We start from the raw sequence: 27,208 nt of genomic DNA, 5'->3' as shown, positions 1-27,208 counted from the left end.
TAAAATATGAAGTGTGGACAACCTCTAGGAAAAAGTAACCAGGGGAACCCAGTATCCAGCAGTACTCAGTAGCAAAGTAAAGTAAGTGGTAGGTTTAAAGTCCTTGCATTCCAAGCATGGCAGAAGCCATGAAACAGATGAATAGGTTGGTACTTTTCAAGATCTTTCTCTACCTCTTCACTCTGCATTTGCTTCTGGAATTAATGCACAGACAATTTCACTGCTTGCTAATCAGCACACTACTTTGAGTTATCACTCTTCTTTAAATACTTCTAAATAGGACTTCTTATTATCTGTAGTTGGTGAAAACACTAATTATAGAATAATTTCTGCACTTCTGAAAAACATGTTTAATAAACAGATCATTCTAATTTCTAATTTTGCATGTTTAGGTGCTATTGTTCTGTCAACTCACTATATCAGTGAAGATCCTTTGGCTTTCGACCCACCTTTCCCCACCCCATACACCCTAGTTAATGTAAGAATCTAATTGCCCTTTTTATTCCCTGCTTTATAATAGCTGTCATTGGATAATGGAAGAATCAATCAAACATATTTTCTTCATGTCCCTGCAGCAACTGAAGTTTATTACTTTTTTACTCCACTGACACTGAGAAGACTGAATCAATATTGACAAAACATCAACTCTTTTTGAAAAGTTAGGCTGTGATGGTTCTCAGAACTTCACAACTTTACATTTGATGAAAATGGGGGGGAAACCCCAACAACAACGATCTTTGGTCCTCTTTTCAGAAAATTTGCTACAACTTTATATACTAGTTGTGGTTTATATAAAGTTTGTGGGCATGTCTTTGTATAATTCATATACATACCAATAAGTCATCACCTCTTCATATCAGATATGGATGCCATGTAGCTTTATGTGTGTAATGTTTAAAACCAAGGTGAAAAGACAATACTATCTAGCTTGGGTATTATGCAAAGGTCAAAGTGTTTGTTCATTGTTGAGCTATCATGAAGACATTCATATTCTCTTTATAAACTATGTAAATATTGCTATTTGAAATAAACCCTATTTGTACCCAAATGCATGATAAATATTTTTTAAAATCTAATCCAATAATATGCACAGTGAATAATTATCCATGGTGCTTATACAGAATGTAATATTAAATGAGGAATCTTTGGGGTGAACACACAGCCCAGAATGGGCAGCTAAGAAGCTACTCCTGACAAAACCAGATTGGGGCCATGGCAAGCACATGCCGCAGCCCTAATCCATCCTCAGTCCCACCCAAATAGGAGTAGCAAAGAGCTGCTCCTCTTTGGGGCAGATTGAAGCCACCCCACCACAGCTTCAGCTGGCTTCCAGCCAGCTTGTGACATGTGGCACCTAAATCCAATGCCCCCAAGCCAGCTTGAAGCGAGCTGAAGCTGCCAGTCTGTTCTGGCCCTTTGATTCCAGTTGAGTGTAACTGCATGCTGTAATATATATTAATGCCATGTCAAAATTATTTCTGTGTTTATCATGGGATCTGAAGAGAAAACATACATCATCCAGAAAATCTCAAAAGAGAATAAAAATCAATGTCCAACATCTATAAAAACATTATAAAAACCCACCATATAGGGTCTGTGCCCATAAAAGGAATGATCCATTGAATTCTCAAAGATCAAACCAACAACATTTGAATGACAATACCCACAAATGCATTATGCCACAGCACTATCACTCAAGTCACTATGGCACAGGGAACAATGAAGTCACAGGTGTGATTTCCTTAGTCATGAGTTTGTGTCTCCATATGCTGCTCACAGTTTAGTCACCTTTATGAACAGAACACAGAAAAGGACCCACACTCACATAATTTTCAGGGTCCTGAAAAGAGCCTATTATTTTTAGGACAAGAAAATCACTGAGGTAGAGAAGAACTTTCACACCAAGTAGACAAAGGAAAGGCATGACATACACCATGTTTGGTGCATATTGCTTAATAAGAACTTTTCAGAACCCTCAGATTTATCCACCAATCAAATCAAAATGATTTGAGATTTAAGCAATAGGGTTTTGACCCTAAAGAACAACTCTGGAAGGATGGTAAAATGCCATCTTCGTTTTCATACTGAAAGTACTGAATTTAGCTAGTGTATGTGGCTGTATATTTTCTTCAGTTAATTCTTGTTAATATACTAATTAAATGCATTTGATCTCAGGAACAAATACAGGCAAAACACAATATGAAAGTGAGGTCCTTCCACATATAGCAGCTGAGCTAATGAAGAGAAGAGGTTTATGGGCCAATTAGACTTTCTAACATGACCTTCTGTACTACTAGTCCCTTTTTTTCTTTCACAGGATGATGGTTGGAGAAGTGATTCTGGTGGCTAGATAATTTTAAGAGTTATAGACAAATGTTGTTTTCAAAGGTTTTGTATGAGACAGTACAGCAGGACAGCATCCTGACTGGCATTCTGTTTTTTCCCCATAACTAATACTCTATGTCTTTGTATGTGTGTGCATATGTGCATATACACATTTGTGTGACCAAAGAGATCAAGAGCAGATAAGGAAAAAAAACAAACAAACCAACAACAACAACCCTGCACCTCCTCTCAGGCATTGACCTTCATGGTATTTTGTTGTATTCAAGTTGAAGAACAGTGAAAATTCTGTCTTTGCTTTGCAAACCAGTTGTGCTTCTGATAGCCGGAATGGGGATCCTATTGTATTAGGCAGACATTCCTTTTTACTGCAACGGAAGCATCCAGAGACTATAGGAAGATCATTTTCAATAACTCTGGATAATTACAACACACTATACCTCCTTATGTAATGGATGACATATGAATTAATGCAAATTTCAGGAAATAAATGAAAATTGGATTCAGAGATATAGCAATATATATATATATATATATATATATATATATATATATATAGAGAGAGAGAGAGAGAGAGAGAGAGAGAGAGAGTAGAAAAGGATGATAATTTGCAAAATATTGCCACATAAAGTGCATCAAACATTACCAACTCATGCTTTGGGCTGTATAAATGTTGTTTTTTTGCCTAGAATGTCACTCAACAATTTGGAATTACATTATATAAAAATGCACAACACATCGTATAACTCGCAAGTGATTGATCATGATGTTGATATAGATAAGAATTTTGAAATAAATAAAGCCATGATCTGTAAAGGAACATAACTGATAATAATATCAAATCAAATTGAAAAGGAAAATAAGCAAAGAACATGTAAAAAGAGATATCACAGTTAGCAGATTTTATAATATTTGCATGACCATGGGAATACATTCTTTCATAAGCACAGAAAGTAGCATGATTAAGTACTTTAAACTAGAAAACTCATTTAGTTATTTTATGGGATAGGACACTTAGACATAAATTATTGTTACAGGTATGTGAGGGCCATATAAATTGCCTTTAAGATAGGATGAGCTGAAAATATAGTCACTTAACTCCACAGGCTGAATTTAAAGTGTTGGATAACTACTGGGGGGTGAGTGCAATGAGGAAGCTAAGAATAATTCTGGAAATCAAGGTACTGGGAAGAAACAGAAGATACATGCAAGCAACTCAGATCTTAATTCTCCTTATCCATGAACACCAAGTCAGTTACAAGCCATGGCCATTAAAATCATAAAATGGTTTCTAGCAATTGTTAGATTTTTTCAAATGACAGGCATAATTTCTCCAAAGAAGACTGTTTGCAGCAACGCTGTATCATTATGATCTAGGGTTATTCTGGAACATTTTAGGGGGGGGGGGAAGGGAAGCACCTTTAGAAGTGCTTCTCTTTTCCTCATGTTTTCCTGCTGAGAGTTATACATAATTCTGAATCAGACTGGGTTGTGGAAAGGGAAAGATTCCAGATTCACTGTCCAAAACAGTGCTGCATCATTCTATCAAGATTATGTGAAATTAGATATGACATCTAATAGGACCAAGGAGCACCAGGCTATTTTTGCATATCTTCCAGATTTGTGTTATATTCTATAAATAGTCCAAACCCTCCATCCCACTCTTACCAGCCAAAATAGGGTCATGATGTAGGGAAGGATTTAGGCCCAGCCCCCAAACAGGACAAGATATAAGGTTAGTTACATCTGTAGTGTGGTCTGAAGTGAAAGCTTCTCATCTCCCTCATTCCTCAATTCTACAACTCAGTTGTAGCTCAGAAAGGACAAATCTAAGGCAAAGTCAGAAACTGCAAACATAGTCCAGTCTTCCTAGGCAGTACTTCTGTTCCAAGCAGGCATTTCAAAGTGACGGTCAAAGAGTCCAACATTTAAATAAGAGAAACAAGGTATAAGGATAAGCACATAGCAAAACAAGATACATTTCAGGGTCATGAACTTCAAAATGGTGAAATATTATACTGTTGTTGTCAGTCCCAAACTCTGGTCATACAGAAGCTTATTTGTTGCTCCTACTGCCAGATCAGATTGTGCAAGGGTGTTAACCTATTCAGTATTTTGTAAGCTGTGTTAGACTAAGAGCCTTTACACACCTGCCTGAAAGGTCAGCTGGGGAGGTGGAGTTGGCTTTTCTCTCAAGGTGCAGTGATGCTGCGTGCTGCACCACATGGTGTGTGGCATCACAGCGCTCCTCCAGAGCATCTGCATGAAGCAGCAGCAAAGGAGTGGCATATAGCTATGATTCCATGGTTATTGCTCCCTTTCCAGGGCACAAAAAGGAGCTCCTTTTTGCAGCTCTTTTTTGCACCCTGGAAAGCCAGATCAGGGTCATGATGTGTAGTTGCCACGGCCCTGATCCGGTGAAAATGGAGGCACCTGCAGACTGCCTTTGAGAATCTGCACAACCAATAACATACAGTAGACCATTGTACAAGTGGTTGTTTTGTATAGGAGTTTCTGTAGGTATAGTCCTTCAAGGTGGGTTTGCACCAATTGTTGCTGAATGGATGAGTGCATCCCTGTAACATCCATTGCATGATCAGTTGTACAGTGGTGCAGTTCAGTGCTAAGCATCAAGAAACACTTGTCAAAGTGTTTTTTTAAGATACTTGTCTAAATGCAATGCAATGTTGTTGTTGTGTGCTTTCAAGTTGCTGCCAACCTATAGCAACACTATCTAGAGAATTCCTTGGCAATATTGTTCAGAGGGAGTTTGCCATTGCTTTCCTCTAAGGCAAGCAGAATGTCACTTACCCAATATCACCTGGTGGGTTTCCATGGTTGAGTACGGATTTGATCCCTGGTCTCCCAAAGTCCTGGCCCCACACTCAAACCACTATCGTATGTTAACTCTCAGTGGCTGCATCTGCACTGCAGAAATAATCCAGTTTGACACCACTTTAAAGGCAGCCAATGTAACATTAGTGAAGTAAGACAATGTGTTAGTGGAATTATCTGGCTTATTTCAATTGCACAAGCTGTAGTGTTTTTATTCTTGAGAATACCTAGTCTCGATCTAGGTGACCACATGCATAATGCCATTTGCCCTGGTGAAATAACACCACTGGATATTTATCACTATCAATCTCTCAAAAAATGCCTTTGTGCATTTTCAATGGCTGGATCACTATACCATTTCTTGGTTCTTCCACTGACTGCTTACATAAGGAGACATGCAGTATGAGCGGGTTCCTGTTTGTCCATAGCTCAATGGGCCTCTTCAGTAAATCATGCAGCAGATGGACAGTCTTTTCCCAAACAGGACAGATACTGATTGATTTTGGGGTGTCCACCCTCTTCTATCTTCAGGCTGGATTATTCCAATGTTGACATAAGTATAAAGTGGAATTTTACACTCCTATTGTTTATAATTACCATCTTGTCCAGTGTCTTTTTATGATAAATGCCCTATTTTCCTAAACTGTGTCACAAAGTTTTCAGAGTATGAAATCTGTTTTGTACTTATCTTGTCAAAATCATAATTTTCAGTTAAAATGTGAACTTTTACCAGAAAGCTATATATTTCAGGTTCAGACTTGATCAGAAGATGAGAAGTAGCACACACAAAAAAGTAAGGTCATGTCCTTAAAGTCAACCTTTCAATCATTCAGAATAGTTGATGTTAAAAAATGATTTATATGGCTTTATCACACCAGACTGAGGGGCAAAACAGATAAACCCGAAGAGGCAGCTTGACGCCACCACTTTGATCGCTGGATTGGGGCCACAGCAACCACATGCTGTGGCCCTGTTCTAGCATTTTTCAGCTCCAAAAGAAGTGGCAAAATGCTTCTTTTGGGGGGGGGGATGGAAAAAAGCTGCTGTTTCTACGGTGGCAGCAGCGTTTCCCTGTTTCTGTGGCATGGTGCATGTAAACGGTGCACCGTAGAAATGCCGTGATGCCAGGCACTGTGTGGTAAGTAGGGAGATGTGATGCTGGCTTGGGGGTGACATTGGAGCATCTGGCATGCATATGCCACACCCACACACCACCCTGAAGCTGGCATTTTTTGCCAGTATGCTTTGCCCCTGAGTCTAGGAAATGCAAACATAGTGGGTTGATGTCAATTATTTTGCACAGCTCTTTTTCGTTTTGACCTCTGTCTTTCCCACACTGTCATCCATAGTTCCACATTCCTGCCCTATCCACTTTCCAGGATGTCTTTTGGTTTGTATTTATTTTTTATTATTAGCACAATAGCATGATAAGGAGCCCTAGTGGCACAGTGGTTAAATGCTGGTACTGCAGCCATTCACAGCCACAAGGTTCTGAGTTCGATCCCAGGCATGGCTCTAGGGTCCACTCAGCCCTCTATCCTTTTGTAGGTTGGTAAAATGAGTACCCAGCTTGTTAGGGGCAATTGGCTTACACAATGTAAACTGCTTAGGGAGTGTTAGTTCACTGATAACTGGTATAGAAATTTACTTGCTATATTGCTACTTTGCTATGACGGCAATCCATTAAGTAAAAATAAATTTTAAAAAAGCAAAGAAAAACAGCCTTTTGGGGAATAGAGAGGAGGAGAGAAAAGAGGGTGAAAGGAGCATAATCACATTCTCTTGCATGATGTGATTGCCTGGGAAGAACTTACCACACTCACACATTAGTGGAAAAACAGTCTGATTGGAAAGCATTGCTGGGTTTTGCCCATCAACAAAAAAGAGCACTCCAGCAGTGGCTGGACTACAGACCAGCTACTTGACAGAGTGTCATGATAAGATATGACCACAGATGCTGCTATCCTGCTCTAATTCCACTTTTCAAACCTTGTGTGTTATTATGTTACTACATGATATGATCCTGCAGTTCTTATGTTTTTAATGTTTTTAAACTCTGTTTATTTCCTTCAAACTGAAAATTCTGTAATATTGAGAAAGTAAATGTCAAGGTCACATCATGCAAAACTCTTTGCAGATCAAGCAAATGAGCTTGAATGCTAAGTGCAGGAAGTGGAGGAGATGAATTCCAGATGCATCTCGGAAAAATACATTTTCAGTGTTTTTCCACAAATGTTCCAGCTCTTATGTACAAAGTGTTTATTCTGAAGTGTAAATACATCATCACATTGAAGCATGAAGGAAAACATGGAAGGGCCGGGGACAATCTTCCCCGATGTAATGTAATAAAATTATATTAAACAAGTAATCTGAAACGATTGTGTAGATAAAATGCTAAACATAATTTCCACTTGGTACTTGCAATATTGATTTCAGTGAGAAAAACCCTAAGCCACTTGCCACAATAAGGAGAAAATTTATTCATTGATTTCCTGTATAGAAATATATTCTGTTCAGTAATCTACTGTATGTTGAACAGAATGGATGATACCAGGGTTAAAATTTCATGTTTACTTAGATATTTTTTGAGACATCATAGAAATATATGTATATGTTTTGATCTTACTGGATCTTGTAAGCAATTTTTAGTGAATTTACTTGCTTTATCACCAATGTACTTGGTTTAGTCAATATACTTGGTTTAACTGGTCCAAAATCTGAGGGAAAAGATATTTCAGTGTCCGAATATAATATAACCATTAGAGTGAGTTTGTTTAAAAGGATCATTAGTTATATGTCATATAAGGTTTTGGTCAAGGAGAGTGCATCTTTTAAAATTCTATAACCAACAGTGGAATTCAAGCAAGGAGTGTGCACACTCAAACGCTTTAGCCATCAGAGGAATTCAAGCAGTATGCTGGGGCCACAACATTATGAGATTAAATCTATCAGGGGAAAGATGTATATTTCTACTCTAGATTAAAATTAGTCCCATACTTCCAGATAAGTGCATATAATATAGTAAGTCAAGAGGATTTTAGGCTGTCCTTTTCTTAAACCATGGCATACAGAAACAATTGTAATTTGATTTGTTTGTTCTTAGTTTCCAAGGAGACCTACATAAAATGAAATTTTTTTGTTTTGTTTTTTTAGGTTCCTGGCAGACCAATTAGCAGTTGCTTCTACTAGTTTCCTTGCATATTCCTTTGTATAAACTTTCGTAGGTTTATATTTGTTTGCCAGATTTTCACTTTTTGTTTGATCATGGGGATTTTATTTATTTATTTGGATCAGTTTTTGGTTTTGATAAGATCTTTCACATTCTGAATCACCAGTTTTCATCTGAAAAGATTCCTTATCCTTTCAAAATGATATGAAAGGTCCAAATTCAAAGCTTTAGCTGGCATTTATTTATTTATTTATTTAATAATAATAATAATAATAATAATAATACTTATTATTATTTATATACCGCTTTTCCAAATTAGATCAAAGCGGTGTACAACAGGAAGTACAATACAAAGTCAAAATAAAACAGGCCTCTCTCCCCCTCAAGATGGTGGTCGAAAGGAGGGCCCTTAGTCTTTCAGGCCAGGCCTCTCTCCCCCTCAAGATGGTGGTGGGAAGGAGGGCTTTTTCTTCTTTCAGGCAGGCAGTTGGAGCTAGCCTGCCTCTCTCCCCCCAAGATGGTGACTGAAGGGAAGGCTTTTTTTCTTCAGGCAGGCAGTTGGAGCTTGCCTGCCTCTCTCCCCCCAAGATGGTGGCTGAAGGGAGGGCTTTTCTTTTTCAGGCAGGCAGTTGGAGCTTGCCTGCCTCTCTCCCTCCAAGATGGTGGCTGAAGGGAGGGCTTTTCTTCTTACAGGCAGGCAGTTGGAGCTTGCCTGCCTCTCTCCCCTCAAGATGGTGGTTGAAGGGAGGGCTTTTCTTCTTCAGGCAGGAAGTTGGAGCTTGCCTGCCTCTCTCCCCCCAAGATGGTGGCTGAAGGGAGGGCTTTTCTTCTTCAGGCAGGCAGTTGGATTTATTTATTTATTTATTTATTTATTTATTTCTATATTACCTTCCAGCCCACAAGAGCTCCTGAAGTGATGAACAAATAAAAACCCATTAATACAATACAAAGATAGAAACATCCTTAATATATTAAAATACTCTAAAAACAGTCTAAAAACAATTTTAGAATCCATTTTGAAACAAACAAACAAACAAAAAAAACCCACAGCAATTTCAAACACTATATGCCATGCTTCCTTGGGTAGGGAGTTACATGTTCCCACCAACCTAACTTTACTAGGTGTTGGAACACACAACATGGACTCCACTGAAGAACTCAAATTTCTGGCAGGCTATATGGACAGAGGCAGTTTTTTCAGACATCTTGGCCCCAAGACATTTAGGAGTTTGTAGGTCCACACCAGCCCCTTGATTTCAGCTCAAAAGGAATTTAGAAGCCGATGTAAAGTCGAAGGCTAGAACATGGCCACATAGCCTGAAAAACCCACACACACACAAAAAAACTAATTTAGAAGCCAGTGTAGTTCCTGTGAGACTGGTGTTGTATGATCGCTAAAATGCACGCTTGACACCAGTGTGGATGATGCACTTATTTAAATGAACAAACTACAGAAACAAAGATTCTGAGGACAAAACTCAACAATTATCTTCATCAGAAGAATTGGAAGAAGGAGAAATATCAGGAGGAGAAGGGAAAAACATAAATACTGGGGGAAAACAGAAAGACAAAACAAAACTAGAACAAATGACAACGAGATCCAAGAAAACAGAAGGTAACAAGATATTAAATAACGAAGCAGTCGGAGCTGAAGCAAAATATTTTTTCCCCCACAAACAACAAAGAAAAAAAGGGAAAGAAAGGAAACAGGAGATAGGGGGAGAACGTAGGAGGAGAAAATAAAAAACTACAATGTCAGTTAAGGTGGTGTCATGGAATGTAAACGGACTTAATTCTAAATACAAAAGAAATAAAGTATTCTATTATTTGAGCAAACAAAATGCAAGTATAATTTGTTTACAAGAAACACACTTAAAGAATAAAGATCTAAGATTATTAGAGAACAAAAAATTAGGCATTTTATATGCAGCCTCCAGTGAGCAATTTAAAAAGAAAGGAGTAGCAACATACATTAAAAATAATATCAAATCAAAGGAAATATTTAGAGATAGTATAATGGCTTATATGTGGCAACTGAAGTAGAGATACAATCAGGGAAATTTTTAATAATCAACATATATGCACCACAAGAAAAAAGATCCAAATTCTTTAATGAACTAAAACAAAAAATAAAACAATCGGTGTATGATAAATTAATTATAATAGGAGACTGGAACGGAGTGATAAATCCAAAGATAGACAGACTAACTCAGGATAATAAACAATGTAATCACAGGAAACTACCTAAAGCAGCACTAAATCTGATAAACGACCATCACCTGATTGATATTTGGAGAACACAAAATGAGAAAGTCAAAGATTTCTCCTACTTTTCTGGACGATTCAATTCATGGTCAAGAATTGATATTGTGCTAGTGTCCAAACTATTATGTAAAGACGTAACAAAAACAGAAATAATGCCCAGGATTATATCTGACCATAATCCAATTTTATTACAAATTAATCAAGAGAGGAAAGATTATTCATGGAGACTCCAGGATTACTTGTTAGCAGACGAAAATATAATAGGGAAAATTAAACAGGAAATAAACATTTATTTTGAGCAAAACAACAACGAGACATTGATAGATGTAACATGGGACGCCTCGAAGGAAGTAGGAGACATTTAATACAGCAAGAAATAAGATATAGAAAAGCAATGAAAGAAAAGGAAAAAGAATTAATAGTAAAATTTAAAAATAAAGAATAGGAATACATTGCTAACCCTAAAGATAAAGAACTAGGTGAACATATACAATTAATAAGAGGCCAACTAGAGCAAGAGATCACAAAAGAAGTATTGAATAATATAAAAGAGTTAAAACACTACCATTTTGAGAACGCAAATAAGGTAGGAAAATGGCTCTCTAATAAATTGAAAAAGGAAAAAGCAGGGAAAACAATACTGAAACTAACAAAGAATGGGAAGGGTTATACACAACAGAAAGATTTAACCAGAATAACAGAACAATTCTACAAAAAATTATTTAAAAAAGAAACAGGAACACAAACCAGAATAGAAAGAAAGCGTGAATATATAAGAGAATGCCAATTCACAAAAATATCAAAATCACAATTAGAAATTCTCAATTCCCCAATATCACTATCAGAAGAAGAAGTAGCAATTGGAAAACTAAAGGAGGATAAAGCACCAGGCCCCGACGGTTTAACCACAAAATACTACAAAGTGTTCAAAAATGCAATATCGCCAAGGCTACACAAAACTATTAAACAAATTGATACTGGTAAAATACCCGAAACCTGGAAACAATCCTTAACAGTCTTAATACCAAAAGAAGGGGAAAATCCTGAAGAAATTTCAAACTACCGTCCGATCACCCTTCTGAATATAGATTACAAAATTTATGCTTCTATATTAGCAGATAGGTTAAAAAATTCTTAGGGGAATGGATTTCAGAAGAACAAGTAGGATTCCTATCAGGAAGATATCTAAGAAATAATGTCCGAACATTGCTAAACATTATTGAATATCATGATATTCATAAAGAACACAAATTGGGAATAGTATTCCTAGATCTAGAGAAAGTGTTTGATAACGTAAACTGGGAACTGTTGTTGACACTAATGGAAGAATGCGGAATTAAAGGAAAATTCCTCAATGGAATACAAGAAATTTACAAAGCCCAAGAGACCCAGATAATTGTAAACGGTCAAAAAACGAATAGGTGCACAATTTCTAAAGGAACTCATCAGGGATGCCCACTCTCCCCATTACTTTTTATCATGATAATGGAAATCCTGAACAAAAAAATTAAATCCGAAAAACAGACTAAAGCTCCAAAAACACAAAATTTTCAATATCATCTCTGAGCGTATGCAGATGACGTGGTAATATTTCTTCACGATCCGCTAACAAGTATTCAAAAATTAGAAGTAATACTAGATGAATTTGGTGAAATAGCCAGAGTTAAGATAAATAAACATAAAAGTGAAATTATAACCAAAAATCTAATACAAAAAGAAATCGAAAAACTAAAAAGGAGAACCGAATTTAAAATAATTGATAAAATTAGATATCTAGGGATTACAATCACTAACCAAAATGCAGAGTTGTATAAAAATAATTATGAGGTCGTTTGGAAAAAAATTAAAGAAGACTTAAATAATTGGAACAGCAAATTTTTATCACTTCTAGGAAGAGTAGTGACAATTCAAATGTACGTGCTACCTAAAATGTTGTTTCTCTTTCAAACTCTGCCTACACTAGTAAACAAATCTACATTTACATCGTGGATTAAAGATATAGTTAAATATATATGGAAAGGAAAAAAATCTAGAATAAAAACCAAAGTGATGCAAGATAAAAAAGAAAATGGTGGATTGGGTCTCCCTAACCTTGAACTTTATTATAACACTTGTGCACTTTTATGGGTTAAAGAATGGGTCTCATTAGAAAATAAAAAACTACTAGAAATAGAAGAGGTAAACATGAAACTAGGATGGCAGGCATATTTGTGTCATGACCAAACAGATAAAGGAATTAATGCACACAACATTAGAAAAGCAATATTTAGAGTCTGGAAAGTTTATAAAGAGTTCTTTTATTCAAAAATACCAAGATGGACCACCCCGCAGGAAGCATTTCACAAAAATGAGTACCAGGGAAATCACAAGTGGATTAAATATGAAGACTGCCTGATAAGTACAAGGGGTGAAATATAAATAAAAACAAAAGAAAATTTGGAACAAGAGGGGATAAGAATTAATTGGTTACATTATGAGCAATTAAAACAAGAACTCAATAATTCCTTTGAAAAACAAAGGAATAGAAATGGAAAGAACAGAATTTGACAAAATTATAATGGGAAAAGTAAAAGGTTTCATTAAAAAATTTACAAAGTACTCCTAGACATTGAACTGAAAGAAGAAACTGTGAAAGAAACCATGATAAAATGGATGGAAAATATAGGAAGAGTAATACCTTTAGCAATGTGGACACAATTCTGGAAAAATAACCAGAAATTTACAAAATGAAACACATTAAAAGAAAATTACCTTAAAATCTTACATAGATGGTACCTGACCCCGTCAAGACTAGCTAAAATGAAAAAAAAGTGTTGATGATAAATGTTAGAAGTGTAGGGGGAAAGTAGTAACAATGTACCACGTATGGTGGCAATGTGAAGAAATTCAAAAATATTGGAACAAGATACATAAAGCAATACAAGAAGTAGTAAAAATAAAAACACCCCTATCTCCTGAATTATTCTTACTAAATATCATAGATGTGATTCAATATAAACTGGATGGTAATCAGATTAGTATAATTTTGTACTTGATTACGGCAGCTTGAATGGTCTTGGCCAGATATTGGAAAACAAGGATAATACCAGATATAACAGAATGGAAAATAAAGGTTCATGAGTTTAAAGTAATTGACAAATTGACAATGTATACTGCAGGGAAAACAGAGCAAGAATATGAGAGGAAATGGGGAACAGTTGGGAAAATGTGGTATTAACTGAGAAAGACAGAAAGGAATCAGGGACAGAAAAGCAAAATCCGACTTCAATAGAATCTTTTGTTCTTTGGTACCAATAATTAAAGAGAGCCATAATGAATATATAAATTTATACAAAAAGTATGTTGCTCTCATTCTAAGTATTTTCTCTGTTTCTCTTTCAAACTTTTTTTCTTTTTTATTCTTTATTGTGTGTGTGTGTGTGTGTGTGTGTGTGTGTGTGTGTAAAGGATGAATTAATCTGTATATGTTGACATGAAAATTTTTATATTTTATTCTAAAAAACTTAAACTTTATAATAATTATAACAAAACGATGTCACGGCCACTCCGCCTCCAAATGGAGCGGCATGGGCGCATGGGTGCACGCGCGTTGCTTCAGGGCACTTGTGGCACCCTTTCAGCGGTGCTGGAAGGAGCTCCGAAATGGAGCTCCTTCCGCCGCTTGTATCGCTGGTACAGCCTTTACATGGCTGCGCCAGCGATACAAAAGTGGAAAGGGTCGATCGGCCCCTTTCTCTCTTTCCCTGGTGCTGTTGGAGTGTCCTTGGGGCATGAAGCCTCAAGGACACCCCTTTCCAGGCTGCGGGGAAGTGTCTTTTTGCCGCTTCCCCGAGGCCTGGAAAAGCGGCGGATCGTGGCCTCTGGGGTGCCGCTGTGGCTGCTGAGGCCCCGATCTGTTGGGGAACGGGGTGGGTGCAGGCTGCCCCAAAGGGGCGGTCTGTATCCCACCAATGTCGCCCTTATCCAGAATTCCAGAATTCAAAATATTTCAAAATCCAAAATTGTCTACTTAGTTGGCTGAAATAGTGACATCTTTGTTTTCTGATGGTTCAGTGTACACAAACTTTGTTTGATAAACAAAATTATTTAAAATATTGTGTATAAAATTAGCTTCAGGCTATGTATGTTAGGTGTATATGAAACATATCTTGGGCCCTATCTCCAAGGGATCTCAATAATAAATAAAATAATAATAAATGTTTTATTTGTATACCGCCCTTCCATAAGATCAGGGCGGTTTACAGCATTTAAAAATACACAAAGATTCCATTAAAACCATATCAAAATTACATCAAATACTACAACACATAACAAAAGCAAAATAAAAACAACAACAAATGCCCCCGGGTTAGCCAACCATTGCCAGTGCGGCCTTTGCGGTGGGGGGGGGGGGGGGCCTATAGGGACTTAATCGGGGAATGCAATTTGAAACAGGCAGGTCTTTAACTCCCGTTTGAATTGGGCCAGGGAGGTAACTGAGCGGAGCTCTATGGGCAGCGTATTCCAAAGGGCCGGGGCGGCGATGGAAAAAGTACACACACACACACACACACACACACACACACAGATATTCCAAAATCTGAAAAAACAAAAACAAAACCTGAAATCCAAAATACTTCTAGCCCAAAACATTTTGGATAAAGGAGACTCAACTTCAGTATAAGATTCCAATGAATTACAGTTCTCATGGGTCTTTTAACCTGGGCCTCTGCAATAGCAGTTGAGATGTTGCTGTTTTATTCAAATGTTATGATGTTTACTAATGCTGCTAAGGAAGTAAAAAAAAAAAAAAATGGAAATAGGGATTCCATTGCTTTCTGAGATGGTAATGACAGATATTTATATCCCATCTGACTATCAGCAGCTTTGTTGAGAACATGACTGAGTCTGAATTTCAAAACAGTATACAAAAAATCCATTTTCATCACTATAAATGGAACAATGTTGTCCAAGAGTAGCAGGTTGCAAAGCGGGTGATGGAGATGGCAATGCCTGCTCATTATATGATTAGGCATGTTTCCATATATCTTCCCACCATTTTGTGGTCATTTCACTAGAGTATATTATGATTAATTTGTGATGGGAATCAAATGGGCTATTAAACTTGTATGTATTTGAAGATAACTTATATGACAGTTTAAATAAGTAGAAGCTCTGCTCTCACAACTGAAATATCCCTTTTTTGTTTAAAAAGGATGCTTTCTAAAGCATATTACTCTTTCTGTTTTAAAAGCAATATGCTTTATTTCTCCTTCTCAAGGTCATATTCTATTCAATAGAAAGTAAGTTGTTACAGCAACACTGATGTACACCTAGCAACCTCTAGAGAATAGATCCCCTGCTGATTCAGAGATTAATGCTTATTTCTAAAGACTACAATAAAGATGGAAGGGACTCAAAAGATGTTCCTGGTGCAAAATGATATCTATATATAAAAATATGAGAATCCTTCAGTACTTCATATAAAACATGTAAAAAGACAACAAAAACCTTCCCATAGTGTTTTCAAAAGCAAACCTTTTCAGATAGATGCATCCCTGATTCTGACATCTCAAATGGGTTGCTTGAAGTTTCTTTGGGAGTAATTACTAAAGAAGAGAACTGTGTCATCTGAGAGTGTTAAAGCAGCATAATCATATTTGTAGTTAAAGTACAAGGAAGAGTGTTATGGGTCAAAGTACATCTTAAACAGTGTTACATATAATGACATTCCTGGGGATGGTGAGTATTTGATTGTTTTGTTTTGGTGGGGTAGAGTGTAACCAAAAAAAAAAAGCTGTCTCAGAAAACCAGAAGGAGATGGGAAAAAATTAGTGGCGGGATACAAACGGGCAGGGGAAGACGTCTTGGAGGTGTATTCTGCTGAATACGGAGCCTCCAGACCACCCACCCCGGGGGCGTGGCTCAGGAGATGGGGCTTCCACATGGGGGGCAGTGAAGACGCCTCACCTGGGGCCGTTTCGGACCCGCAGTTTCCAAACCGCCGCCTCAGAGGACGCTGCAAAGAGAGAGGCAGCTTCCTCACGGGCGGCCAAAAACGGGGCTTTTTTTTTTCCTTTGCCAGCTGGCGGATGCGCAGCTGCGCAGCTGCAGCACTAAGCAGCGGTGGCAGAAAGCCTATGGGCACATTTAAAGTGCCCAAGCCCCTTTAAAACTTTTCCCCCCGCTCTGCCCAAGAACAATGGTGGTCTCCTGCCAGCTGGTGATCAGCTGGTGTTGGCATCCTTGCCCGCTTGCACTTTGCCAGTGTCACCAGCATCATGGATGCCTCCTCTCCTTTGGTCCCTGCGCTCCTGCTGAATCTGCAATGCACAGCCACAGCTGTCGCCGCTGCCACCGCTGTCCCCCTGCCATCCCCCATCACCTCCCTTGTACATATGTAAATATTTACAGTTTTAGCGGTTTTTATTGTTAGGTGAAAATGGCACAGGAATGTGTTTAGGGGCTCACTTTAAAGTCCAAACTTTCCAAGCAGCGCATGCGTACATGTTGCTCTAGGGTTAGGGTTAGGGTTAGGGTTAGGGTTACGAGTCTTAAAATGCGCTGCAGCTGTGCTGCAGCTTCCACACCTGCATGGCAGCTGACGCTGCAATTAAAGCCTGACTGCAAACTGCGCATGTTCCAGGACCCCGACTCATTATGCGACGCAGCTGACTCGGAGCTTTTAAATGGACAACTTAAATTAGCAGCGTAGCAATTCTGACGTACCAGTGCAGCAGCTTACAGACGGAGCTGCGCAGCTGCGCATCAAACGGAAAAGAAGCGGAGAAAAGCAGCACCTTTTTAATGCCACCTCTTCCCGCTTCGGGCGTGCGGGGGGCGTGTTCATGGCGCCATTCAGGTAAGGCCCGTCTGAAGGCTCTACCTTCATGACGTCATGAATACACCCCTTTTTGCCCGTCTGTATCCCACCATTGTGAACATTTTCTCACTCAGCATTGATCCCCTTAGCTCTGCTTGAAGAATTAACATATAGACAAAGAGCTCATCAGAATAAAGATAACTATGACACATTCATTAGCACATGGTACAAGTTTAATGAATATGCTGGCACAGAAAGGTCACCTTGGAGGCCACAGCAGGACTATCTGGAATACTGGAAAAATCCATTTTAATAAAAGCTGGAATGCCCCAAAATTCATGAAGAGGAAAGCTAGAAACCTTAAAAACAAAACAAAACCCCTTCAATATGATACAGTGATGTTGTTTGAAAATTTGTTTTTCTGTGCATTCAAATAATTTCTGACTTATGATATCCTTTAGGTGAACCTATCACAAGGTTTTCTTGGCAAGTTTTCTCAGAGGGCATTTGCCTTTTACTTTCCTTTTATGTTGAGGGAGTGTGACTTAGGCAAGGTCACAAAATTGGTTTCCATAGCTGAGTGAGAATTCAAACACTGGCCTCTAGAGTCATAGCCCAACGCTCAAGAAATTGCATATACCTCCCTATCTAAGGAAATACAAAATTGAAATCCTGCTAGGCAAAGCAACAACTATGACTGGCAGAAGGAAGCTAAGCAGCCACATCCAGTTATTCTTCTACTCAAAATTCTAGCCCTGCTTTTTAATTAGAACTACTGCACAGTTTGTTTGTTTTTTACATTCTTGCAAAGTTTGGATATGTAACGAAAAGCAAACACACAATATACTTTGTAGTTCTGTAAGTACTAGCAGAGATGTTTCAAACTTCCATTGTGGTTCAATAACTCTTCTGCTGATGAAAAGCTTTCTGAAGTTTTCCTTTTGCTGAAAGCAAGAATCAAAGTTGGAAAATGCTTGAGAGAAGGAACAAATACATTGAGGTTAGGTTCAAGAAAAACAATTCAGAGAGGCAACAGAAAGGGTGATATTGGTGTATATACAAAGGTCTTCAAATAGAAAGGAAAAGGGTGCAAAGCAAGCTCAGAAATAAAGTAGGGAAGAGACTGTAGCAATAAAAATTAGAAAACATGTGTTGTGTCTACACAAGGATCTACTTTGGAATAAAAAATAGTCAGAAGTAGTTTGATGATCAAATAAGATAATGGTTCTAGCTGTAGATTTGGGTGTGTTGCAAATATCGGCATGGCAGAAGTCATTTTGCTGCTTTTACACCAGCCAAAATATTCCAGGTGCACTGCAGAGTATTCTACTTTGGAGCTGCTCTGGGTTCACTTCATGAGCAACACATATGTTGGCGTTAAAGTGTTGTGAAGCTGTCTCGCTGTACTGGGCTGAAAGCACATCAGCACTGGCACCCTGTCCCCCTCAGGATTACTGCTGCCACCTTTAACTCAATGTTAAGCAGATCCCTGGCAGAGCCTTACTGACCACATTGCTTCTTAGAAAGCATTCTCACTCACCCTTCTCTTGCAAGATGGCTCACTGTTTCTTGTGTGCCTCTTGGATGACACTTTGGCCCTTTCTGCACAGGCCAGGATACTCCAGGATACTCCTGTACATGCAGGTCCCTGACCTCCCCCCCTTCATTATTTGGTCTTCCATTTCTGTGTCATGGTGGATGTCTACATAGGCATGCTGCCGAACTGCCTGGCATATCTGCTGCCACTGCAGGTCACACACAATACACTCAACAATGATCACATGACTGGGCACCTTGTCTTGATAATAAAGCAAATAACCCATGGCAGATGTGCCAGGTGACTCAGTGGGATACCCACACAGACAGTCACCACAGCATGGAAACAGAGGTTTCCAGATCTTCCCAGAAGATCTGGAGCAGCAGATGAGGTTTTTTTTTAAAAACAACAACAACAACAACAACAAAACTCTAAGTGTGTTATAATGAGTTTCTGGTGCAGAACACACTTGACATCATCTGGACTGCTTGCACCAGAACACATGCCCAAACACCAGTTCTTTTGGTTATTTATGAAGAAGGAAGTTCACTTATGCATGTGATTGTACTTTTTGGACAAGTGACAATTTAGAGACATTGTTTACAATTGTGCAAATGACACTATTGTAGAATATGTACTTGTAGGTCTGATTCTGTGTGGATTCTGTAACACAACATGATACTAAGGACCCAAATACCCCACTCCTAGTAGATAAGGGTTAAAAATCAGTGGAATGTGCAAGCTCTATTCATTTGATTTTTACTGGAACAACATATGGGAAAATGTAGATTAATGAAGACAGTGAAGTCCCGTTCATTTCATTGTTTGTATCTCGTGTCCCTTCATTTTGAGTCACAACGTATATTTGAAGGAATGGTGACTAGAAAAGAAGGGGAGAGAAAAGCAGCGCATCTGAAAAACTGGAAAGACTTTATGGGTCATAGAACGATTATGAGGGAAAGAGCTGTAAAAATGACAAATTTGATTTCTATTTCGTTTAGACATCACTTTGGCTCTGTTGATCACCCTTTTTAACTTGCCATCAATATGGCAGGTCTCATCTACTGGGGAGGTAATAGAATGCATTAAACTTTCATTCAGATGGAAAGTTGTATCACTGATATGTAAGGCAAGAGAAATTCATCTGGGTCTCCCATTGGAAGCAACAGACTGATTGCAGGATGTACTGGATTCCACTTTAACTGCCCCTAAAATGAGTCTGAAATCATGGCAATATTATTTCCTGAGCAATTAGTAGAAAGCCTGAAATTTCCATGCGATTAGAATGAAACGGGTAGTAGAAAGCTGTTTGGATCTCCCACAGAAATAGTGGGGAAACCAGAATAAATGAAATGAAAAAAGAGTAACTAATAGATGGAATAAACCAACAAACAAAACATTGTTCCCTTTGAACATCCTACATGCACACATTAAATCTACATGTCTATCATCTATAGAATCATAGAAGTTGGAAGAGACCACAAGGGTCATCAGACAGATGTCATGGCCAGCCAAGATCAGCTCTCGGAGGATGAGGAGGAGGATGAGCCTCCTCCAGAGCAAGGGCTGATTGAGGCAACGCCAGGTGCTGTTCCTGCCCTGCCAGGTCCCAGCTGTGATCCTCCAGCCCCAGAGGAGGAGATTCAACCAGGTCCTAGTGCTGAAGAGAGGCCTTCTGTGGTACCACTGCCTAGTGGGGACTCTGGGGACGAAGCTTGCATGCAGGTGCCTTCTTTCAAAGAGAGAAGAGCCGAGAGTGCTTGCAGGCGCAGATCACAGAGAATTGCCGAGAGGCAATTAGCCAACCAGCCTCAGGTGGCACGAGGGAGAGTTTCCCTTACTTAAGTGGGAGAGAGACTAATGCTGGTTGCTAGAGTTTATTGCATGATCTCTCGGCGTGATTGCTGCTAGCACTAGCTCCTAGTATCTGGATTCTTTGTTACCTTGACCTTGGACCGGACTTCGTTATCTCTTGGCTGTTTGACCTTGGACTGTTTGACCAACGTTGTTTCTCGGTATCCTGACTTCGGCTTGACTCTCGGAACGTTTGGACTTCTGGAATTCTGAACTCGGCTTGTTTTCTCGGACTGCTCTCAGACTGATTCCTTGCAAGGTCTGCTTTACTTTCACTTCCACTGTGCTAAGGTTCTGTTATCGGCTACTGTCAAGTGCCTGCTGGCAGCATTCCCGGACAACAGCAGAATGACAAAATATCGAAGAAGGACAAATTATTTGAATTTTCCCATTGCTTGCCTTTGTTTATGTGTAGGATGTTTCTATTTAGTTGCAGTCTAAAAGAAGTTGTCCAATGTAAAGTTATAGAGAACATAGGCATGATACAAAACTATAATATCTTACGAGGATTATGCTTAATACTAGAAGGGAAAATTAAATTGCAGCCACAAATATTTTCCCACAAACATCCCCCCATAGCTTTATTACTGTGATATATTCATATGTTTTCAGATAGCATTCAATGCAGCGTATGAGAAGCTTTGAACTATAAAATTCTCCTTGAAAATTAGCAAGAAATTCCTTTCCATCAGTTTAATGCATCAATGATACATTGTTGGTGAATGCTTTCTTTACTAGCTGCAGTGTTCAAGCTGAGTCTGAGAGTAAATTCCTATCCTCCCCTTTCTGTTTCTTTTTTCATTTAATCATCCTTTGAATGGTAGTTAAACTGCATTAAATGCAATTGTTTTACCACACAGTATGCATGCTACTATCATTATCTGACATCTGTGGGAGGCTAAATGTCTGCATTATCCCTCTCCCCTTTAAGACCATGTAGGACAATCCCCCCTCAACCCTCTGCAGAAAAAAAAATGTTCCCAAATGCTCCCAGATATTGTCTAGGTAGCATGAGCTAATATTGCCATTTTTTTGTATTTTTTATTTTCTTGATAGTCACATCCTGTCAGAGAATAATGCTGTGCATGGTTGTTTAGCATCGAAGCCCATGTTTTCCAGTGTCACATATACTTCCAAGTAATTGCACACAGAACTGCAAGCTTAGCCACTAGGGATTTAACTGCAATCAATTCTGAGTAAACATACATATGATTGTAATGTTATTGTAATGACATAAAAAGAGGGTCCTGAACATCTTCTGAGCCAGAAGCCTAAACACCTTAAGGCATGTGTGTGTGTACATGCATGTGCATACATATTGGGGAAAACAGACCTCAGGTATAGAAGATGCCATCCTTGTAGGCTAAATCAAATAATTAACAACCAACAGCTGGTTCCTACTCTACAAGTCCTAAAAGTGGAGAGGGATGTAATAAGAAAAGACTGAACTCTACATTTGGCCAAGGGTGAGGGCTAATGGGATTTGCAGGGTAAAAACTTTTGCTGACACATGGGGTTCAAAGGTGAAGAGAGATCAGAAGTGAGATCTGGATTGTGGGGTTGAGGCTCCACTTAGCAACAAAAACACAAACTGCACTTGTTGGAATAAAACAGATTACATCTGTTGAGTCCTGGTCCCAGCGCTGGCCCAGTTCCAAGCACTGGTCAACTCGTCTGTAACCATTGGGAACCAATCACTCAGCCTGCCTGCTGTAAACAGAAAACAACTCACTAGTCTATACTTTTACAATGACAGGCTTATGAGTTCACATGGGCAGGAGCTGCCTGTTTCTCCTACCACCTGGAGGTGAGACTAAACTGCTTTCCCTCAAGCTGAGTGTGATATTCATTCCCACACTCTGGAGGTCCCCCAACAGGATCCCCAACTGAGTTTGACAGAGATCCAGGCCCAATCTAAACTCCAACTGGATCCGAGCTAAGAACTGCCCAAAGCGACAAAAACTAACAAAGCCATAAAAACATGAAAAGGAAAGTGAGGGAGGGTTGGGTCAAGGCTCCATGCTGAAACATAAGGAGTGCACAGGAGACTAGTTTCTAATTGAGTGAACACAAGAGCTTTTCTGATTCCACCCAAGATCTAACAGGTAAATCCTTATTGGCAGGTTTTCTGTGAGATGGATAGAGGCAGGTGACGGTGAAAGTTGTAACATTACAAGGCGCCTTTGTGTTGGATTCTGAGACCCCTTACTCAGTTTCCAACCCCCCTTTACCTTTTGTGTGTTTGTATTGTCTTTTTGAATTGGAAGGCAGTGGGAGCTGGTGGAAGTAAAAATATCCACTGGAATATATATTGAAGAATTTTTTAAAAGGGATTTAGTGGAGCAATTACTTCATGTGCTAATTGCCCAGTGTACGACTCACCATGAGTACTACCCCAACTGTCTTGGAATTCAGTTGGTCAATGCATGACTCCAACACACCGAGAATCCCCATGCGGCTCGCATGTGAAAAAACATAAACTTATGATAGCATAGACTGTAGTTAGAAAGCATCCTATCTTCTAACTCTTCTCATATTGAAGTTGTTACTACACTTAAGGTCTTGATAACACCATAATGGATAGATCCCCAACTTTCCCTTATCAGTCTCAGTTTTTTCATATATTTCTGGTAACACTAATGAGAATTGTGATATGTGATCAGCCAGAGTGGGGTATCAATCAATTCCATCAATTGATAAATAACATGTCAACTATAGCTAATGTTACGAAATGCTGGGCATATACCTATAGCCTTCCCTCTCTGTTTAACTAGTGGCCCATACGAGCAATCATCATCCTAGGCCTGATGGGATGGAATAACACTATAGTATATGAAACATCTACTAAAAGAAAAGATAATAAAAATACAGTATGTTGAGCATAATCTGTAATTTGTTGATTTAGTACAAAATAGATTGTTTTCATCACAAAAAGGGGGGAATGAGGTGGACAGAGGCAGAAAAGCATCATTGTCTCTGTAGTGAAAAGACTATAGCAGGATGAAGGTTCTGAGTAAAAAGTCAATGCTGAAAAGAACAAACAGAAGATGTTGATTTTGCTATCAGCTTGTCCTTTCCTGCTTATGCAAATATAGTCCTTGCATAACTAGATAGTAATAGGAAAACTTTTTTAGACAGGTCAAAACAAAATGTAAAAGGTCAGAATGCTGTATAAAGTTGGATCAGGAAATTATGTAAAGAAATGGGTTGGGGCTAAGTGAATAACCAATTACAGAATAGAATGTATAGCCCGAATGTTGAGGCCACCCCTGTGTATTGATGATGTATAAAAGATATTGTCCCATGGCAATTATGGCCGAGGCTTTGGACAAAATTCTCCTGGGACACAGCAGGCTGGAAAATAAAGTCTGTACTTTCCATCTTATTTGGGTCTCAATCTCTGTTGTCCTCCAAGATGTGCTACATCTGTCCTTCCCCAAAGTCCATGTAGGAGAAAGCTCCATGAGTATAGGTTTCTCCCTCTCTCTGCCATATGGTAGCCTGCAGCCTTCAAAACAACCCGACAAATAATTTATCTTTATTTATTTGTGAATCAAGCTAGATAGTACAGTTATTTATTTACTTTATAAATGATCATTTATTCTTTATTTTTTTCTTTTGTTTCTTTTTATCCTGCTCTTTCCTCATTTTTGGGACTTAAAGTTGCTCACAAAATCAATATATGGTTAAAAGCTGTCATTATAAAAATATATGTATATTACATATACAAAAAGTTAAAATATATTTAAATATAATTAAACTATTTTTTAAAGAAACATATCCATTAAAACACACTTATAAAAATAAATTAATAAAAAGCAACTGAGCACAAGTCATTTCTCCATAAACAATAATGGAAAAATGCTATATGAACCATCCCATTTTTATATATCTTTCATAGTTCTTTGTAAATATTTCCTTAGTGTACACAAATACAGTCAATGTTTTACTGATCATTCTTTAAATTTCTAATTTAAATAGCAATTTAACATTCATAGTGAAAAGCTAATTTTCTCAAACTGTACTGCAATATAACAGTTTCATTCTTTCATTTCCCAATTATTTATACTTTATAATTATGGCTTGAAATTGGTTCCATCTCAAACACATGCTACAAATAAGACAAACCAAATTGTTCCACCTTATATTTTATTCCATTAAAAAGAATAAAAGCTCACTGTTCCTACAAAAAAAATAGCATGGCACAATGAAGAAAATAAATGTCTGAAGAAATACTGTGCATTACACTGACACAATAATCTACGAGGAGTTTCTGTACTGAATATTAATAATATATTTAGGAGAGACAAAGGGGAACTTTTCTTCCCAATTAATGAATAATTTACTTTTTTCATAATTAATTTATACATTTTATATCTTAAAAATGTGTTTTTGGCTATAGTTTAAATCAGTAATAGGCAACTATAGTGGAATTTGGGAACAGGTCTGTCAGAAATATGTCCCTCAAAATAATATTATTTAGATAAATAAATAGGGAAAATGGGAGTAGCCAGACATACACTTCTAATTTTCAGGAGAAAGTGGTTTTTAAAATGTTAAACTCTGCAGAGGAGCATTCAAAACATGAAATGCTACACCTGAAGGTTTTGGGGAGAAACAATTCATTGTTTTTCTAAGCCTAACAAAAGGTGGCTTGGTAAGTATCGAGGTGACAAGAGTTACAAAAACAGCCAATTTGCTCACCACTGGTTGAAATGGATTTACATCAGGACTTATATAAATTACATTGTTTGAACAGATCTACTCTAGCTGGGACTAACAACTGAATTTAGCCCAATGCATGCTTCATTTTTTTTTAAAGAGCAGATATAAGAGATGTAAAATTCACTGGTTGTTATGGAGAAACATAATCACTTGATTTGGGGAAGAAAGGGATGAACATATTATCACACATCATAGAATCATAGAGTTGGAAGAGACCACAAGGGCCATCCAGGTAAACCCCCTGCTATACAGGAAAACGCAATCAAAGCATCCCTGACAGATGACCATCCAGTTTCTGTTTAAAAACTTCCAAAGAAGGAGACTCCACTGCACTCCTAGGGAGTGTGTTCCACTGTCGAACAGCTCTCACTGTCAGGAAGTTCCTCCAAACATTTAGATGGCATCTCTTTTCTTGCAATTTGCATCCATTGCTCTGTATCCTATTCTCTGCAGCAGCAGAAAACAATCTTGCTTCATCCTCAACATGACACCCATTCAAATACTTAAACAGGACTATCATATCACCATTTTGCTGTCTCTTCTCCAGGCTAAACATACCCATCTCCCTAAGTCTCACCTCATAGGGTATGGTTTCCAGACCATTCACCATTTTGGTCGCCCTCCTCTGGACATGTTCCAATTTGTCAACATCCTTTTTGAATTGTGGTGCCCAGAACTAGATATAATGTTCCAGGTGAGGCCTGACCAAGGCAGAATAGAGTGGCCCTATTACTTTCCTTGATCTACTCATTATACTTCTATTGATGCAGTCTAAAATAGCATTTGCCTTTTTAGTTGCCACATCACACTGTTGACTTATGTTCAACTTGTGGTCTACTAGGACTCCTAGGTCCCTTTCATAAACAGTCTTGTTAAGCCAGGTGTCCCTCATCCTATATCTATGCATTTCATTTTTCCACTCAAAGTGCACATTGAAATTGAATTTTGTTAGCTTTGGCCCAGCTTTCTAATCTATTCGGGTTTTCTTTAATTTGGATCTTGTCCTTTGGGGTATTCACTACTTCTCCCAATTTGGTGTCATCTGCAAATTTGATAAGCATGCCTTCTATTCCTTCATACAAGTCATTGATAAAGATGTGGAATAGCATTGCTATCAGTGCTGCTGCTGCTCATGTTAATGATCTGCTATCTGAGAATATGTCATGCATAAATCATAAAAACTAATATAAATTATTTATTAAAATTATTAGTTCAATTAATACTTATACATGACATGACATAACATAATCCAGACACCTCCTATATACAAATACATACTAACTCAATACACTACCAAACATCTGTAGGGTCCTTGACCTCTCTTTGTATTCCTCTTCTACTCTTATTGAATTTTATTCTCTTCTTTATTTTGAATACCATACCACACATTGCATAATAATTTTTATCATCTACACTTCCTTGTTCCTCTTCATCTTTATGATTTCCCCTATTCCTCTCATCTTGATGAATCAATGTCTATATTTATTTAAATGAATATAGCTTTCTTATATATCTATCATCTACACTTCCTTGTTCCTCTTCATCTTTATGATTTCCCCTATTCCTCTCATCTTGATGAATCAATGTCTATATTTATTTAAATGAATATAGCTTTCTTATATATCATTGTACTAATTATGATTTATCCTAGAAATTTGTGGATTGCATACTTGGTCAC

This window comes from Sceloporus occidentalis, unplaced genomic scaffold (assembly GCF_023333645.1).
Source record: "Sceloporus occidentalis isolate IW3139 unplaced genomic scaffold, rSceOcc1.0.p SCAF_2, whole genome shotgun sequence".
Lineage (NCBI taxonomy): Eukaryota > Metazoa > Chordata > Lepidosauria > Squamata > Phrynosomatidae > Sceloporus > Sceloporus occidentalis.
This window is presented reverse-complemented; position numbering follows the sequence as displayed.